At 44.4% G+C, this 13413-nt stretch overlaps 1 long non-coding RNA gene across 1 annotated transcript; it reads right to left on the reverse strand.

The window, feature by feature from the left end:
* Nucleotides 1–411: 411 nt before the first annotated feature.
* On the reverse strand, nucleotides 412–6570 carry LOC308475997. The gene is made up of 3 exons (XR_013985624.1): nucleotides 6490–6570; nucleotides 2268–2464; nucleotides 412–537 (listed from the first exon to the last, which is right to left on the reverse strand). It is a non-coding gene; the product is annotated as an uncharacterized lncRNA (long non-coding RNA).
* Nucleotides 6571–13413: the final 6843 nt, after the last annotated feature.

A 13413-nucleotide genomic window follows, 5' to 3' on the forward strand; every position in this document is an offset into this window, starting at 1 on the left:
GGGCAAAAATTAGCATTTATATTTGGCAATCTGTACAGCCGCATCCGATGTGCTGCTATCAATGGGAACTGTGAGAGTCCTTTGTGTGGTCCTAATCCTTAAACACATTTAACTCATTTCCATATTCCATGTGCTCATTTTAGGAGGCTGCAGTGAGAGGAGAGGCTGTCACTTTATCGGTCATAATTGCTGCCTCTGGATTTAGTGAATAGGAACACGAGCCAAAAGGAACCGATACAGTTTGCTCACATTTTATTGCAACTTAAAGTAATGAATGCTTTACATGATATGAAACAGCTGGGCAATCCACTGGAATGCATAAAACATGAAAGGGGGCCTTAGTTTGCACAATATGATATGAAATATTACATAAATGTGAATGCATTCACCAAGTAGTCCGTTAGACAAGTTTTCTTCACTGCAAACTCCTCTGACGTTTATGTTCCCTTGTATGCATCATACCCTAAATGCTCAGAAGTCGTTACATTTCCTGATAGCCTGTTCCCCACAGAATCGGAGGTCCCAAGCTTCCGTAATCTGACAACTGCAATTATTTGATATTTCTCAATACAATGTATCAAGTCTATAAAGATGTCTAAGTGTCATCCTGGGAAATGGGTCTTGTTACTTTCCTATCAAACAATGCCTATCCTCCAAACACAGGAAGGTGGAGAGGTTGTGTACCTGAAAGCTGTTCATTATTGCTTTTAAGCAAAAAAATTAAACAAATCAGTGCAGGATTTTTTAATTTTATTTTAAAAGGTAAAAGCAGGACTTCCCTTTAAATCAAATTCAGTGACCACACCATTCTCAGGCACTCAGTAACCACCCAACCTGGTGTTCCTGCTGGTCTGTTTGCACCATGCTGACCTCCTTCCTGCCTCTCTTACTCCCCTTCTGATAAAAACCACCCCACCTGGTAAGCCGTTTCTGACTCTGTGTGAGCAGCTGTAAGCTTCCATTTGATTGGCACTTAGAGCAGTGGTTCTGATGAAGTAGAAGCCTACATGCAAAAAGCTTCCTTGCTACCAATATCTAGGCCCAAATGTGGATGCCCATGGGGTGAAGCCATTAGGCTACTTCAGTGATGGCGAAACATGGCCCTCCAGCTGTTTGGGGACTACAGTTCCTATCATCCCTGACCACTGGTCCTGTTAGCTAGGGATGATGAGAGTTGTAGTCCAAAAACAGCTGGAGGGCCAAGTTTGGTCACCACTGAGCTACTTGATGCTGGGGGTGTCAGCAGTGTGGTCCTGCTCTCCAGACTTCACAGGAAGCCTCCATCCCAGGAGAAACATGTGAAGGTTGCTCAGATCTGATCTAGATCTCAACCTCCCATGATTTCTCCTCTATAGGCAAAATCAGGCAGACATTCTGAGTGGCTTGAACACCCATTCTTTGTTCTGTAAACAGATTCCCCAGAAAGCAGCATATGTCTTCTCGCTACAAAACTCCGGGAGTTTCATAGCGAGGGAGAAGTGGGAGGAAATGCCTGTAAAACCATTTTTGAGGGTTTTCTCTTGATGGCCGCTAAATGCCGCACTCCCTTTCCTAACCCCATCCAAGTCTGCAAAAGTTATAGACAATGAATAAATAAATAAATAGCCAGTTTCCTTGGTTACTGTTAACAAGAAAGTAATTATCCCTGTAATGTGGGATAATGCTGGGAACACATGTTGGAGTCTGCATGAGACTTTTGGCTATAGCTGTGCTATATCAAGTTCTCAAATGGCAAGAGCTAATCTCTCTAGCCATCCCATTAAAACAAGTGGGAAATTCCTCCGAAACAACAATATGGGACATTAATGGAAATATAGCCAGAGGGCAATTTTTAATTGACAATCAACAGAAGCAGCTGTGGAACTCTGTAATTTGATGCCATTCTGGGGCGAGTTTGCTCCCTCCTGTGGATGCAGTGATGAAGTTTAAGTAGCTGCTCAAAATCACAGCATTAGAGGTTCTGTGTGTGACTTTCCCTGCAGATGAAGATATCTGCACCAGATTGTTTCATGCTTTGTCTACCAAGTCAATACTTTGCATTAATCTGATAGATGTTTTATTTGTGATGTTGCTCTTTTTTCCTCTGTTAGCTCCTTCTGTTTAACTTTTTGTTAGTGTTTTTTCCTAGTGCCAATTGAGTTTGTTTGGTTTTTTTACTTCAAAGAGAACTATTTAAGCATGTTGGAGACCATTCCACCTATGGAATTAATAACAAGATGCAGATTGTTTGAACTCTGAGTTTTCCCTCTCAGCCTTTTCATGCTTACCTCTTGGAATTATTTGGACTTGCTGAAACTGTTGCAACAGGTGAGTAAGGCATGGTTGCGTGAAGAATTTGTAGCTTGTTTTAGGGCTGAATAACAATAGGAATCACATACAGAGCAAAAATAAGATGTATGCCATAGCTCCATCCTGTTTGTGTATACTTGGATCCAAATCTCATTCCTCTTAATTGGGCTTACGCCTAAGAAAAAGAGATAGGATTGTCAACCTGAGTTGGAGCAACATATTTCTTCCAAAATCAGAGAAAGGGCTGCATGCTAGGAATCCCCTTCAAGAAACAGAATGTGAACTGAGAAACATGGCTCAAGAGGTAAAATGAGATAAGCTGAAGTAAAAAACAAACTGAGTGGTGGCAGCTAGGTGAGATAGGAATGGATATGAAGAGAAACAGGCAGCAAGACGAGTGAGACCAGGTGATGCTTATGTCCACCACCACCACCACATCTACTTTTGTCCCAAGTCCAGAGTGCTCTGTCTTCAAAAGGGGGACACTCTGGGCTTCTGTCATAAACTGTTCCAGCCGTCAAGATCAATTGCAAACAGCACCAGTGGCAGGATATGTGCAAGCACCTATCGTCCAATTGCCCTTCAGTTTGCTGGGGCTCAGCTGCTAGATTGAAAGGAGCACACATCACCGCAGTGGTTAAATGATGAATCGCAGTTTTTATCTCCCAAGTGATATTAGAGCATGTTTCATGCCACATATCTAATACCTAGGTTATTGGGCTTCTTTTTCTGATGCAGTCCAGCACTCTCAAAGGACACGTCCAAATGCATATGCAAGAATAGGTAAAGGTAAAAGTACCCCTGCCCGTACGGGCCAGTCTTGACAGACTCTAGGGTTGTGCACTCATCTCACTCTATAGGCCGGGAGCCAGCGCTGTCCGCAGACACTTCCGGGTCATGTGGCCAGCATGACAAGCTGCATCTGGCGACCCAGCGCAGCACATGGAACGCCGTTTACCTTCCCGCTGGTAAGCGGTCCCTATTTATCTACTTGTACCCTGGGGTGCTTTCGAACTGCTAGGTTGGCAGGCACTGGGACCGAACGACGGGAGCGCACCCCACCGCGGGGATTCGAACCGCCGACCATGTGATCGGCAAGTCCTAGGCGCTGAGGTTTTACCCACAGCGTCACCCGCGTCCCTTATATGCAAGAATAGCAACATACAAAAATATTAACTCATTGAACAGTCTCAGCTAATGGCTGGTGCACAACTGACCCTGTCTGTATGGTACATATTGCAGCTGGGTATCTTGGCAAACTGATCATCTACCTGCTCTGTCATGTGGGCAAATTGATTTTTAGTGTGTAATGAAATAGATTTCCCCTCACTTTGTGCACCTTATTGTGGACTGAAATATCACTCTGGATATCTAGAGGAACATACAGGTAACACTTTGCCACGTGTCAGAAATACAAAGTGCTTTTTAGGCCACAGCTTACCAATTCCGTGAACCCATTTGCAGGTTGAAAGAGTGAAGGGTAGAAATTTGGGGGTGGGTGGTATGTGATGAGGTATCTGGAATGTATTTATGTGAAAATTAACCTATTGCAACACAAACCACAATGTTGCAACAATAGATAGTTAATATTCTACGAGTATTGACAGAGCATGAGTATCGTGGCTTTTTGCACGTCTGGAACTGTTGGCTGACTTCTGCCAATATAACCTGAGCAAGCAAGATTCCATTTACAATGCATTTTTGTATATTTATTTGTAACAGCCTTTGCCCACCCCGCCCCCTGATAATTTACAATCAGCTTAAAATATATTTCATTGCTGTACTAGTATCCATAATTAAACTATATGTATATGTAGGTAAAGGTAAAGGGACCCCTGACCATTAGGTCCAGTTGTGACCGACTCTAGGGTTGCGGCGCTCATCTCGCTTTATTGGCCGAGGGAGCCGGCAAACCAGAGCAGCGCACGGAAACGCAGTTTACCTTTCCGCCGGAGTGGTACTATTTATCTACTTGCACTTTGACATGCTTTCGAACTGCTAGGTTGGCAGGAGCAGGGACTGAGCAATGGGAGCTCACGTGGATTCGAATCGCCGACCTTCTGATCGGCAAGTCCGGTCAGATATGTATATGTAGAAATAGGCATAACCAGGATTGGAGGCAAGTGCTGAAAGAACTTCAGTGTTACTATGCTTGGTCTGTATTAACCCTGCTGGATTCCAGAAATCATACGGTTACGTGGTTAAGAAACAACCGCTGGTTTGATAATGTGGTTAAGCTATGGAAGCTGGCAGGTAAGCGCCTAGGGAGCAACCCACATAATAAGGGAATTCAGAATGTAGAAGTCTTTGATGATGCTTCTACATTTACCGTCCAAACTGTATGGATCCAGCAGGTTCAGAAGCAGATCTTCTGGCCCAGGTTTCTCAGAACAGTCAGAACAACCCCAGTGCTCTCTGTGGTTTCAGTTTACTCAAAATAAATGTTGAACTCCAGCTCTGAGAGTCTCCCTCGCAGTCCTCACAGCCCTGTTCCAAGGTGGATTGCATTTTGCCTGGCCTAGCCTCTCTCTTCAATTTCTCTCCCTGAGACAGGGATGCTTCAGATCACAATCCAGAGGCAAGCACTGCTGAGAACTATAATCAGTGCATTCAGCAGTCGTATTAAAACTGCTTTCACTTTGTCTTGTACTGCACATTACATTTGCTGCCAAGACCAGGGGGTTCTCATCCCCTGGTTATCACGTGTACTAACTCCATGTAAATATGGAGACCACTGGCTGTAAAAGAGGAACTCACATTGAGATGCTAGTGTAGGGAGTCAGTGTGTTTGTATATATGTCAGTCAGGGAAGAAGAATCTTACTGTCATACTGTACATGGCAGATGCAATACGGACTACTGCAATGCGCTCTACGTGGGGCTACCTTTGAAGGTGACTCAGAAACTACAACTAATCCAGAATGCGGCCGCTAGACTGGTGACTGGGAGTGGCCGCCGAGACCATATAACACCGGTCTTGAAAGACCTACATTGGCTCCCAGTACGTTTCTGAGCACAATTCAAAGTGTTGGTGCTGACCTTTAAAGCCCTAAACGGCCTCGGTCCAGTATATCTGAAGGAGCGTCTCCACCCCCATCATTCTACCCAGACACTGAGGTCCAGCACCGAGGGCCTTCTGGCAGTTCCCTCACTGAGAGAAGCCAAGTTACAGGGAACCAGGCAGAGGGCCTTCTCGGTAGTGGCACCCTCCCTGTGAAACGCCCTCCCACCAGATGTCAAAGAGAACAACTACCAGACTTTTAGAAGACATCTGAAGGCAGCCCTGTTTAGGGAAGCATTTAATGTTTGATGTATTACAGTATTTTAATATTTTTTGGGAAGCCGACCAGAGTGGCTGGGGAAGCCCAGCCAGATGGGCGGGGTATAAGTAATAAATTATTATTATTATTATTATTATTATTATTATTGGAATGGACACATCTCTGCTTCTCCACTCCGTTTCACAATTTAACAGATTCCCAATTAAATTCTGCTTTGAATTCTAGAATGTGGATTGTTATTAAACCTCACTAAGTCACATATAATAGTTCTTCATTTTATGTGGATGATGGAGACAGGTGTGTTTGTAGAAACCTCTTGCACAACTGGTATGCAGGTACGTACAAGAGTCAGAGTTGCACCTGTTGCTCCTGGTGCTTTTGCCTTTGGCACTGCCCATCCCTAGTAGGCAGCCCCTGCAAGGTCGCCCATGAGAAAATGTGGCCCTGGGACTGAGAAAGATTCCCCAACCCCTCTCCTACATTGTGTGGATTCCTTGGGCCAGATTCAAATAACCCAGCGCACTAGCAGAAGTCAGTACTAGGGCTTCCCCCAGTACAATGGGACTTCCCTTGCACTCTTCTTCCAGATCTTTTCTGGGAGAATGACACAGGGGAGGAGATGGTGGTGGGAGGAGGTCATTCCAATTGGCAAGCAGAAATGATGGATGGATTCCAGTGATGGAACGATCAGAAGAGTCTGGTGTTGAATTTGTCCGATCTATTTTGAAAAGAATGTTGGGCCATGCAGATACCTCAAGTATCCCTAACATAACATGAAGCCCATGTAGACTTCTCCTTGAATGCAAGCAAAAAAAAAAAAAAATGACTTCCATGCCTCCACTGATATTTTCTGCCTAATCCAATCCCAATAGCAAGAGAAAGAATCACAAGGAGATACCAATTTATTAGCATTGACCTACCCTGTCTTGTTTCTTGGGAATCTGAGTTACTAAGATAAAGAACCATTTCCTCAATTTTCTGGGTTTCAGCAGATGGATTCTGAAGAAGGTAGATAAAGTTATTTGGTGCATGAAAAACACAACTTGTCTTTTAGACTTTTTTTCAAAAAGTATTTGATGTGATTATTATAAGCACTTATCAGAGTAAACCATTTGGTATCTCTTTCCCACTTTTTAGAATATCACATATAGGTTTGAAAACTAAAATTCATGTCTGAAATACAAATCTTTACAGTTAAGCGCATTCATTCCCAAGTTTGAAAAGTCAGCTGGCTAACATTTGCAATGCAAATTCAAGGCAAAGTCATATAGAAGACAACATTTTCCAGAATGCAATCATTCAAGTTTCCAAAAGACAGGATTCTGAAGCATGAGTTACAGGCTGGTCCCTTGACCTACTGCGCTAACACTTCGGGGGGGGGGAAGCACCCAACTCTGAGTGCAGTGGCCTGAAGAAAGAACTGGACAAATTCAGAAGATAGGTCTACCACTGGCTATTTAGAGATGGCATCTAAATGGAACCATCAACATCAGATGCTGCCACTGAGGACAAGCAACAAGTTGCTAGTGGCTGTCGTGACCTGTTTTCCAGAAGCACCTGTCTTGCTATTCTTTAGAAACAAAATGGTGGACCAATATACACCTTTGATGGGATCCAGCAGGATTCTTCTTGTCCTTTAGTGTTGGGAATTCCAACTGCAAAGTCACTGCAGCAGCCGCCAACACTCTGTACAAGCAGCTTTGGACTAAAAGTGGCACACCGGGACAAGGATGGCTTCTCTTATGAGAGATGTCAGAGTCCCAAAGCATATCCTTACTTCAGGGTCTATCTGGCAGGTCCCTAACTTCCCAGGAAGAGAGGGGCTGTTCTCATCACAGATTCCCCCTCTTCCCGAAATCATTCCCCTCATCTAGATGCAGAGTTTCTTGCCCATCTCTCCTCTTCTATGTGCAATTCTACTTCCTCCTGTTTTCTTGCTAATATGTTATCATCTCTGAGCAATATCCCCCCTTCCCCTATATTTGCATCCTTAGGTCTTCAGTAGTGTAGTATTCCAAGCCAACTATTGTCTCTGTTTCAGAGCCGGCCCACCCATGAGGCGGGGTGAAGCATGTGCCTCAGGCAGTGAAAGAACAAGAGGTGCCACCCAGCTGCTGCTTCTGCTACTACCGGAGCTCCTTCCCTCTTACCGAGTTTGGTGAGAATAATAATAATAATAATAATAATTTATTATTTGTACCCTGCCCATCTGGATGAGTTTCCCCAGTCACTCTGGGCAGCTTCCAACAAAGATTAAAAATACATTAAAATGTCACACATTAAAAACTTTCTTGAACAGGGCTGCTTTCAGATGTCTTCTAAATGTCAGGTAGTTGTTTATCTCTTTGACATTTGGTGGAAGGATGTTCCACAGGGCGGGCGCCACTACCGAGAAGGCCCTCTGCCTGGTTCCCTGTAGCTTTGCTTCCTGCAGTGAGGGAACCACCAAAAGGCCATCAGAACTGGACCTCAGTGTCCAGGCAGAACGATGTGGCTGGAGACACTCCTTCAGGTATACTGGGCCGAGGCCGTTTAGGGCTTTAAAGGTCAACACCAACACTTTGAATGAGGTATTCTGGTGCACAGTGTTGGTGGTCATCTTCCCTGACCCTGGGAAGAACTACACACACACCCTTGGTGAGAGAGGATGTGAGGGGAGCATGGTGTAGGGGGACAATTCTATTTCAGCTCAGGTGATGAAATGGGTCAGGCCACCACCACTCTGGTGCTCATACATCTGCCTCTTATGTAGCCTGGTGCATGTTAGAGCATCTCCCTAGATCTGCTGTTCCCTCAGTATCCCACTTCTGGCCCACAAGTGTTTGCAAACGGACAAGCTACAAGGGGGTGTCCAAAGCAATTGGCAGCAGGTGGTTCCACTTACAGTTCTCCCTCATGACACTATACCCAAGATAATAAAATAAAAAAGGGAAAACCAAAGGAAATGCTGGCACTTTCTAGATCACAGTCAACTCTTGTAACCATCTGCTACACCTAATCCCCTAACCAGGTCAATTCCATTTTCACTCGACTTCACTGGATCAGGGAGTGAAAAGTTTCCATTGGCGTACTGGCCTTACTGGACAAAAGATGGAGGATGTACAATACTGTACATCAGAAACATTTTCTGTACATGCCCCATCACACAAAAATGGGAATTGTGCAACAGCACAATGGAGATTGTGTTCCAAGAGGAGGGTCATTAAGAACTTAAAAATTCGAAAGATAACATTTCCATATGAAAGTCCAGTAAAATAGATCACCTTAATTATCTCCAGTCGTAAAACCGACGCCAGTTTTCTCAGAGGCATTAGGAGGAAGATGGCTCAAGTGCCCACTTAAACCTCAAACTACAATTCCAGTAATAATGAACATAATTTGGCAATTTTAGGCGATACCCAAGATGTTCTCAACAACAAAATGTTACAGAAGTGAGAGATATCCATTTGATCATACAGCCTCTCAAATTCAGTGTCATTTGAAAGTCAGTGAACAAAATTTGTTAACTAGCAAAATTGGTGGATAGGTCAAAATCACCTTTCAGTTCTAAAGCTGATTCCTTCATTCCAAACAGCATGGCGAAGGACAGGCCAAAAGGCCTGGCAGGCCAGCAATTTATCCTGGCCCTGGGCGCGGTGCCAAGCAACGCTATTGGGCAGTTGGTCCTGTTCCCAGGGGAAATCCCTGCTGTGATTAGCCGAATTGGCATCAGGCGGACAGTCAAGCTTACAATGACCGCTCCCCACATTAAATGGGGGGGCACCCTTTGTGTGGTCATGCACAGCCCCGGGGACCCTATGCAGCACCATTAGCACAGGCTTGGCTTCGCCTTCCCCAGGTGGGATACCTAGAGGTCTCCACCTACCTCAGTCAGTTGCCCAATTCCGCCTGGGGAGGCGTTGCCAAGGTGATCAGGCCAGGTAGGGGGAGGGACCACCCTGCCCACACAATAGGGGGAGTATCATACCTGGGAATCATCAGTTGGCTCCAGAGCTTCTTGCACCCTACCCACCCTCAGTTAAGACTTCTTTTGCAGATTAACCTTTTCTCCACGGGTATGCGGGTACTGCTACGTCAAGGTTGTTGCTGAAGGGCTGGAAAGGAATTCTCCTGCGTTGGCAGGTTTGCCTTTCCCATAGCAAAATGTCACAGCTTTGGCGGTATCAGGCCTTGGGTGGAATCCTTTAGTCTATCTTCCCTAAATGGGGGTGGGCGTGTAGCGGTGACCCACGCCCCCCTTCTCTTTGTGGCGGCGATACCAGGGTCCCCTGTTAAAGGCGTTGTTTGAGGGGAGGCTTTGGCCGTATGCCTAGAGGTTGTCATTGCTCTCCCCTGCGACGGCGGCGTAACAGGGGCAGGCTCTCTCTGCTTGAACATATGTTATCCAGAGCCAGCCCATCCCCCCACACACACACTCTGGATAACCCTGATGTTCCCCAGATCCCCGGCGGGGGACTGGGAAGGATAAATGCCCAATGCCTGAGCCAAGGTCTACCCACATCTGAAACATAATAAAGTTGTAGCCAATTTTAATCCCCTAGCACGTTGTCTTGAGTCGTTATTCCACACAGGGGCCACCCAGGGTTTGGAGGACTCCGCCTGTCCATGCAATGGTGGCCCAGGGCCTGTCCACACAGCCACCTGCCCAAGAAAGGGCAAGTGGACCTCCTTCATTCCAACACATGAAGCCTAAATATAGATGGCTCTCATAAGAATAACTGGAATATTGGTACAAAGATTTTCCCCTGTTTCTGTTCTGCATGAAAAAATGTGTTTGTTGCCATCATGCATACAAACCTGCTTGCTTGCTTGCTTACTTATTTAAGGATTTATATTCCACCTTTTTAGTGCTTGCACACTACTATTCCAGAAATATAACAATATAGTAAAAACAGACAGATACATGAAATGAAACAAAGACACTGGATAAGAAAAGCTCCGTCTGGAAATCTTGCTAAAAAGAAAAGGGTTTTGCCCTTTCTTTTGACTCAACCAGCTAAGCTTCCACCATACTCAAGAGATAGAGAAAAGGCCTCTCCCTGAGATGTGAGCAAGCTGGTATGGAAGAATGTGGTCCATAAAGTATCTCAGACCTAAGATCATCACAAACACTTGCATTGTGCATGGAAGCAAACTAGCTGGAGTACAATGATCCCATAAGTGAACATCCACCCAACAACTTTGAGGCTGCCTTCTGGACCAACTCTGTTTCCCAAATGGTCTTCAAACAGTGGCGGATCTCCAGTTCTCAAATTTCAGTGGCGCCCTGTGCAACGCCAACATTTGTCGCCCCCCACCTCTTACGCTCCATTCTAAATAATAGTTGTGGCTTCCCCAAGGCTCCACAACCAATGCAACCAAACCGGTTGCACTCTCCTAAATCCACTTCTGCTTCAAAGGTAGACCCACCTAAAACACACTGCAGTAATTCAGTCTTGGTGTAACGAAAGCCTGTGTCGCCATGGCCAGGTCTGACCTTGTCAAGAATGGACATGTGCCCTCTTGGTGAGAGCAGCCATCTGAGCATCCAGGCAAAAGCAGAGCCCAGAAACAGAGCCAGACATAGACATTGTCCTATTTGCTTTGGTAAATACTAATGAGAAAACAAGATTGGCAAACTCACCTGGGTACCAATCACCCAAACAATGAGGCATCTGAAAGTGCCATGAGATATATCCTAAGGATGGTCTTCTGTAAAGCAGCCTTGGAAATGTACACATTTATATGCCTTTCTTGCGTGTTCCTTGGTATTACTAACTTCCTTTTATCAGATAAACTTTATTCCCAGATTTTAATTCTGTTATACTGACACAAAATTGGAGATGTTCTCATGTCTTTGGGGAGGAAAATTTTTATCATTTGCTCTAGCAATGATTTAACAACACAGAAAATGCACCTAATCCTGTATTAGCAAAAGGGTTTTAAAAATCAGATCACTTAACCAAGCATTCAAGTAAGAATTTCCTTCCTGAACATTTTAAGCAATCATGTACCTTTAAGTCTATTTTTACTTGCATAACGAACCACATATTACCAAACATGTAACATTATTTTGGAGCTGAGCTTTTCATTATGAAATTACCCTCTTTAACACAAGAGACAGAAAACTGTGTGAAGTTAAATGAAATAAAGTGGGATAAAAAAAAATACTGGGACTAACAAATGAAGGGAAAGGAGTTTCTCCCCCCCCCCAAAAAAAAATGTAATTAGAAGACTACTCCACAGAGCAGTGTAGAACTATTAATCATGATTATTACATTACAACAATGCCACCCTTCAACCAAAGGTTAAACCCTTTAGAGTCAGCTTTGAGGGAAGCTGCTGAAAAGCAATTGCTAAATCAGCTATCACTGGGAAAGAAAAAAATATTTGAGAAAGAATGGAAAGATTCCAGATGGAAATGACTCAGCAGGATCACAAGATTGTTGTGGGTTTTGTTTTGTTTTTTAAATGAAATTGAATTACATTTGGGAAATATCTACAAGGGGCTTCTACTCACAGTCACTTGAACATGAATACAGTCTGGAATGCAGGAATCTCAACTAAAGCATCCATGACAGATAGCCACCAACCTTTGTTTTAAAACTCCAAAGGAAAGAGGGTCCACCACCTTTTGTGGGAGTCTGTTCCACTGCCGAACAGCTCTTACTGTTAGAAAGTTTTCCGAATGTTTAGTTGGAATCTCCATTCTTGCAATTTGAAGCCATTGGTTTGAGTCCTACTCTCCAGAGCAAGAGAAAACAAGCATGCTCCCTCTTCCATGTAACAGCCCTTAAGATATTTGAAGATGGCTATCGTATCTCCTCTAAGTCTCCTCTTTTCCAGGCTAAACATACCCAGCCCCTTCAAGCGGTCCTCATAAGGCTTAGTTTCCAGACCCTTGATCATCTTGGTTGCCCTCCTCTGCACACAATCAGAGGACCTACTTTATCTGGGTCCCCGAATATGCAGAGGATTCTATTCATGTTCAAGCAAATGAAATGGGGTGAGGAAACCTGAAGAATTTGCCTGCTTGTCTGGGACCGAGCACACAGAGAAACATGCAGGTGTATCTCTCTGTAGATACATCATTCATAGGTTCAGGCTAACAGCTGGGCACCTCTAGAAAAATTCAGGAAACCTGCTTCTCTGCCTCGCTCCTCTTCTGTAGGTTCTCATCAATGACAGTTCTTTCCCTCTGGACTTCAGACATACTTTCCTGACTGTGAGGAGATAGGCTTAATCTGTCTGCCATCTATTGCTAACTACCTTCTCACCATGACCAAGACGGAGTAGGGATGGGTGATAGATCAATACAGTGGATGCTCAGGTTGCGAACGTGATCCATTGCGATCCAGAGCTTCTGCGCATGCGTGACCCCTGAAACCCAGAAGTAACCCATTCTGGTACTTCCGGGTTTCGGTGGGTCCGTAACCCCCAAAAAACCACAACCTGAAGTGTCTGTAACCCGAGGTATGACTGTTTATCATCCAAAATAAATTTGAAGTCCATATTGTGATATTGGTTCCATAAGTTTTGACCTGACAGCACATTATGAATCACATTAGGGGTGTTCGATTTATCATCCAAAACTAGTTTGAAGTCCATAGGTTTCAGAATTTTTTACCTCGCCATGATATGTGTGTGTCTGCTTATGCAAGAATCACAATGCAGGAAAAACAGTGAAGTCAGCCAGTGCCTTTACATAGCTCCATCCTTATTCCAGACCTTGTGACATGTCGGTATATAGCGATGTCGGTATAATATGCAATATCATATTAGCTGGTGATATAGCACAATGTTGAAAACCAGCTATCGCCCAGCCCTAGTGTGGAGGAGACAAAGAGCCCCTCATCTCATAGTTT

Source organism: Podarcis pityusensis, assembly GCF_964106645.2.
Source record: "Podarcis pityusensis genome assembly, chromosome: 4".
NCBI classification, from domain to species: Eukaryota; Metazoa; Chordata; class Lepidosauria; order Squamata; family Lacertidae; genus Podarcis; species Podarcis pityusensis.